We start from the raw sequence: 7142 nt of genomic DNA on the forward strand, positions 1-7142 counted from the left end.
ATCAGGCATCAGTGAATAAAAAATGGACAGTACCAAGAATATCAACAGATTAATGACTTGTTCCGAGAAAGCAAAAATAGAATTAATGTCAGATGCCCAGAAAAAGCATAACTTTGCATTCTTAGGTTCCTCATCCATAATTACAGCACATTTTTCTTTAGATCTTCATGGCTTTAAAGACATCCTCAATATCTGCAGAGAAGAACCAATAATAAGCTTTTATACCTGGAGGACTTAAGGTTGCCTTTTTAACTGTTGTCATCAGAATAGCTATACAATTAAAATGCTAGTGCTATGAACTTTTCTAGGCTTTTTGGCTTATTAACAGCAGTTTTGAGTACTGGGAGTGGCATTTAAGTAGAACAAAGGAAATGAACATTTTATTGCCCTTGCTTGAAATTGCAAAATCAATTTCTAGTAAGGAGTTGTGCTAATTTGCATTGAAAATCAAACTCAGCCCAAGAATTCCCAGATCTTGTTGTTTTTAATTTATCTATTTTTCAGTACCTTATTTTGACCTTTGGGACAAAATGAACACATGGTTGGTAGCACTGTAGCACTGTCCTCCCATTGTTCATCGATTTGCTCGAGAAGGCCCAGTAATGTCTCGATCCTGAGACTTGTTACTGTGTTTGGCATACTGAATACATCATGGGTAGCTTGCCAGGCTTTGCAGAGCGGGCAAGATACTCTCGGTAGCTGGGCTCTCCAAGAGGGGAGGAGGAATTGAACCCAGCTTGGCCGGGCCAGCTGCGTGCAAGGCAAATTCCCTACCGCTGTATGATAATAAAATACTCTAGGTGACTCAGAAACATCTCTGGCAATTACATCAGCTGATATTACCAGTGATTCTCCAGTCTTCATAGGGAACCAGTAAATGTCTCTGGATTTGCTACCTCTTGGGCAGCACCCTCTGTACCTTGTCCTAGGGATCTAAATGCAAGATCAGAGTGTCCTCCAGGAAAATTATCAGATAATTAGAGATGGAAAAAGTCTCCCGGAGAACAGGTGAGACAAGAGGGGAAAAGGTATGAATTGTATAAATCCAAACTTATTCTTTGGGCTATCTGGAAAGTTTTCTTCATATGAGTAATCATTTGTGATGTTCATTAAAAGATAAGGAAAAAGTTGGGGGAAAGATGCTAATTCTACTTACCTAATATCTAATTACTTTTCATCCATTTTAATCTTTTGTGGAACATTGACCCAAAGAGCAACTCCATGACTTCTTTAGACATCTAATTTAGTACATTCCAGTTTTGAATGAACTGAATGATAGAGATTAAATCTCTTACTTCGCTAAGGTAAGTGGCACTGTTTTGCTATAGTACATTAGACAAGATTCTTTTTTCCTCATAGGTTTCAGTAGTTTCCTACTAAAATTAAAATTGTCTGAAAGTGAAGGAGTTGTTGGAGGAAGGTAACCGAAGGTCTTTGGAGAGTTTTATGGCATCCATGCTCTAGATTAATGATTCTGATTATTTTCTCTAGCTTTCATAGATGATGTTACACAAAATCTTCTATCTGGGTTGTGAATTAACAAACCTAGCAATAAGCTCCAGTGAATCTTGACCCTATCCAGGCATGAAAATGAAAATATTGGAGGCTAGTGTGGTTCAGAGTAGTGGCTAAGAAGAAAGTATCCTATATTGCTACTATGGAAGGTCTGATACTTTTATGTAAGTGCCTGTGTAGTAAGCATATGGCCAATCCCTCCTATGCACCTTAACCCCTACAAATACGTTCATACCCACACACTTCATTACCCCACATGTTCTTTTATTACTGATCATTACTTGTCTTAATACTCTTTATGGAATCCTACTATATATCCCACAATTTGGGAACGTGGTCAGGAATGGAGAGTTTTTAGGAAGTCACACTGCATGATTTTCCTTCCCAGGAGTAACTCCATTTTTAGAATTTGCAACTCAGGGAAGTTTTTATTTGTTTGCTTATTCTGTGTGCCCACTTCTGAAGTTTGAGAATTTTTCAAAATGCTTCGTTCTAACTTCAGATTACTTCTCCACCGAGTTCTTTGCATTTACATTCTCAACTTTTATTATTTATTCAACATGTCTCAAAATGGAGACGTTACTGGGCCCGCTCGAGAAAATCGATGAACAATGGGAGGACAGTGCTACATGATTATTTATTTATATGTTCTTCTAATCTAGGACAGAATACAACTACTAATATTTATTTATTTATTTTCTTTTTGGGTCACACCCGGCGATGCACAGGCTCTTTTCCTGGCTCTTCACTCAGGAATTACTACTGGCCGTGCTCAGGGGACCATATGGGATGCTGGGAATTGAACCTGGTTCGGCCGCGTGCAAGGCAAAAGCCCTACCCACTGTGCTATCACTCCAGCCCCACAACTACTAGTTTTTAATCAATTATTTTTAGAAATTATTGTTGATGTTTTTCATTATTTTAATATTGATGTTTTAGGCATATCATGTTACTATACCACACTCTACACCAGAACACTTACTACCCAAGAATATTCACTGTGTGGAGTCTGAACTGAACACTGGAAACCTAGATAAAAGATAATTAGTATCCAGTTTCCATCATCAAAGGTATTAAGACTGTGATTCTAAATCACAGACAACTGGGAATTTGAAACAATAAAACACAGGTGGATACCTGCTCAAATGAAAGAAGCATATGAGCAGAATGAGACTCAATATCCTGTAATAAGACCTAATATTCTGTAACAAGGATATTAGGGAACCTTCCCTAAGGAGGCAAACATTCAACTGGGCCTTGGAATTGAGTCAAAATTCACTGTGAATGGACAGAAAGAGAAGGCATTCCAGGCTGAGCAAAGTCCCAGATGCCAAAAAAGTATACAGTGTGCTTTAGCCCCCCAAAGCTAGCTTGTACAGTTTTAAGTGTGGGGGTTTCAAAAGACTGACATGACTGGAAAGATAAGTTGGTACTTGACTAAGAAAAACCAAATGGAGGCTTTTCCGTAAAACCTGTTTTATCTTGTTGCTACGTTCAGGATTAGTAAAGTGATAAAAAAAAAATAGGTAATACCAGGCCATTTTTAGTTTATCAAATTTCAATTGCAGGTTTACTATTTTAAACATTGCCAAAATCCCAGTAGTCTCATATCTCATATTTCCTGCTGCTAAAATTATCTTTCTGCAGGGTCATGAGGACAAAAATGTAATAACAGGATGGTTGGTGTGACTGGTTCAATTACCTTGGTCAAGCGGTTTCCCTTTCCTAGATCTCAGTTCCCTGAGAGACTTATGAGGATGTTTTAAGAGGTAAGTAGGAAAAAATGAGTTTCTGCTTTGTGGGCCATTAAAAATGCACATAAATGATTAATAGCATTGGCGTTAGTAGAATTATATCGGTTATGAGACTAACGATTAAGAGAGTTTTATCTTACATAGCTCTGAGATTTAGAGGTTCTAAAATAATCCAGATGACCATAATGTTAAATAAAAATAGGTTTATCTATCAAAGAAATGCCCTAGAGTGGGAGAAATGAGGTCCTCAATACTCTTCTCCTGACTTGGAATTTCACATGACACAAGATATCAGTAAAACCTGTTTCCTTACCTGAGAGATTGGATGAAATGATTTCTAGGGAATTTCTGTACCACAAAAAAGTGAATTCATTTTTCTAACTAACCAGAGCTCTTCATTTATTATAAATGTTAAACCTTTGTCATAATATTATATTTGACTGGGTGTTTCCTATTTGCTTGATACCAGTGGCATATTAGCAAAAGAAGTAATCAATAATTTGTTTCAAAAAGATAAATACCACATTAGATGATATATGAATAATCTCCAATTGCCTTATATTTAACACATTAAATATTCAACAACCATAAGCAGTTAGATATTCTTTAATAATTTCATGTTCCTGAGGGCTGGAGAGATAGTACAGCAGGTAGGGCAATTGCCTTGCACGCGGCCGCCCCGGGTTCGATTCTCAGCATCCCATATGATCCCCTGAGCACCGCCAGGAGTAACTCCTGAATGCAGAGCCAGGAGTAACCCCTGTGCATCGCCGGGTGTGACCCAAAAAAGCAAAAAATAAATTTTATGTACCTGTTGAAAAAAACCTGAGGCACTGAAAAATTGTCTTCTATCCAGGATCTTAAAACAAGAGGAGGAAGTGCTATGCCACAGAGCACATTGATCTTTTTAAAATGTTTTATTTTAGACATCATACTTTAAAAGACTGTTGCTGTTTTCATTCATAAAACATTCCAGCACCACACACTCTACCAGAGTATCTGCTTCCACCCAGCATTGTCTAAGTCAGTGTGTCCTCTGAAGCATTCCCTCTCTAGGTAAGCTTTTTACTGAAGACCAGTTCTCAGTTTCTGTTGTCTTAGGTCATTTGTTATTCAACAAATATGTTTCCTTATATCCCACATAATAGAGGCGTTAGTCTGTGTCTGTCCTACTCCTTCTAAATGATTTCAAACTCAGCATGATACTCTCCAGATCCATCCAAATAGCAGACAGTTATATGATTTTATCTTTTATAAAATTCGAGTAGTATTAAATTGTCTGTATGTACTATACTTTCTTTATTCAGTAAAGAAATTATTGGTTGTTTAGATATTTTGATTGTTTCCAGGTTGAAACAGCACATTAATAACAAAGAACAGAGGGGTGCAAGTGTCTTCTTTGAAAAGAATTTTTGGGCCTTTGGGTTATATGTCAAGAAGTGAAATTGCTGAGTCATAAGGAAACTAAATTATTAGTTATTTTATTTCCATATCATTTTCCCAAAAAGCTGTACCAGACAATATTCACACCAGCAGTGAATGAGGGTTTCTTTTCCCACATATTCATGCCAGCAATAGGGTATTTTGTTGTTATTTTTCTTTCCTTTTTTTTTTAAAATTTTTATTAGCGAAACACCATGAGGTACAGTTGTAGACTTACAAATTTTTGTGCTTGGGTTTCAGTTATACAATGATTGAGTACCCATCCCTCCGCCAGTGCCCATTCCCCACCTCCAATGCTCCCAGCATCCCTCCCCCCACCCCCATCCCACCCCTGTGGCCAGGCATTCCCTTTGGTTCTTTCTCCTTTTGGGTGCTCTGGTTTGCAAAAAAGACATTGAGTGGCAATCATGTTTGGTCTATAATCTGCTTTCAGCATGCATCTCTCATCCTGGGAGGATCCTCCCAACATCCTTTAGTTGGTGCTCCCCTTTCTATCTGAGCTGCCTTCTACCCCAGCATGATATTCCCCAGATGAATGCAATCTTTCTATGTCTGTCCTTCACTTTCTGACTCATTTCACTTAGCATGATACTTTCCATGTAGTACCACTTGTATGTAAATTTCATGACTTCATCTTTTCTAATGGGTCTCATTCTCCTAAAGAGCCTTGAATATAATCTCAGGACTAGGATGAAGGAGACGTTACTGGGGCCTGCTCGAGGCAATTGACGAATAACAGGATGATTTGTGATTTTGTGATTGTGTGATCTTTTCTAACAGCTGCATAGTACTCCATTGTGTAGATGTGCCAAAGTTTCCTTAATCAGTCATCTGATCTCAGGCACTCGGGTTTTTTTCCAGATTTTGACTATAGTGAATAGTGCAGCAATGAACATAGAAGTGCAGATGTCATTTTGACTGTACTTTTTTGCCTCTCTGGGATATATTCCCAGGAGTGGTATTGATGGGTCAAATGGGAGCTCAATTTCTAATTTTTTGAGAATCGTCCACACTGTTTTCTAAAAGGGCTGAACCAGTCGACATTCCCACCAGCCACATCCGCGCCAACACAGTTTGCTTTTGTTCTTTTGGATGTGGGCCAGTCTCTTTGGTGTGAAATGGTATCTCATTGTTGTTTTGATCTGCATCTCCCTGGTGATTAATGATGTAGAGCATTTTCTCATGTGTCTTTTAGACATTCGGATTTCTTCTTTGGGAAAGTTTCTGTTCATTTCATCACCCCATTTTTTGATGGGGTTAGATGTTTTCTTCTTGTGAAGTTCAACCAGTGCTTTGTATATCCTTGATATCAACCCTTTATCAGATGGGTATTGGGTAAATATCCTTTCCCATTCTGTATATTGTCTTTGTATTCTGGTTATTGTAGCTTTTGAGGTGCAGAAGTTTCTTAATTTAAGATAGTCCCATTTGTTTATCTCTATTTCCACTTGGTGTTGTTATTTTTCATGTGTGCCAATCTAACTGGTGTAAAATGCATTTCATTGTTGTTTTGATTTGCATTTCCTTGATGAGAAGTGAGCAATATATCTTTTGGTTACTTATATGTCTTCTTTGAGGAAGTTTCTGTTCATTTCTTCCCTTGATTTTTGGTAGGCTCATTGTTTTATTCCTGTAAATTTCTAGCAACACTTTACATCTCAGGATATTAACCTTTTATCAATTTATCAGTGAGCAAATACTTTCCCCTAATCTATGGGTATCTATTTTATTCTGATCATCATTCCCTTTGTGGTGCAAAATATTTTTTGCGTTGAACTATCAACTGTTTATTTTTCCTTCTCTTTGCTGGGTTAATTGGCATCAAATCTTTGAAGATATCTCAAACTTCAATGTCAAGAATTCTTCTACCTAAGTTTCTGATATTATGGAGAAATAGCCCCTTCTCCCCAGTGTGATACTGGAAAAAGGACATATTCTGGGACCAGTGGAACAGTACTGAGAGTCTATAGACAGATCCCCAGATATATGGAAGACAGACAGAGAGACACAGAGAAAAAGATGAAGAAAAGGGTATTGACGGAAAATATGTATATAGTATGTATAAAGGCATATGTATATATTTCCCTCCATGATTTGTTGCCTACTGTCTGAACCCCATAAAATATGGTGTAGTAATTATGGAAAATGAGTAGGGAATGTCTTATAGTGTGTCCAGGAATATGTTCCTTTTATGCTCCCTTCCAGGAGAAGCAGCCATGAGTTCTGGATGGTAGTCAATGAGAAAATTATCTGGCACCATCAGGAGGTGGTTTACGGGTGTGACCCGTGGGCCCACGGAGACTGTGGGAATCAGGCAAAGGATCTCTCTGCTCCTGGGTTCCGTTGAGCACAGAGTCCAAGGTCACAAAGTTCTGCATTACCTGGGTTCCTTGGGACTTGACTCATGCATGAGGCCCAAGTGTGTGGGAA

This window comes from Sorex fumeus, unplaced genomic scaffold (assembly GCF_029834395.1).
Source record: "Sorex fumeus unplaced genomic scaffold, SorFum_2.1 ptg000073l, whole genome shotgun sequence".
Classification (NCBI taxonomy): domain Eukaryota; kingdom Metazoa; phylum Chordata; class Mammalia; order Eulipotyphla; family Soricidae; genus Sorex; species Sorex fumeus.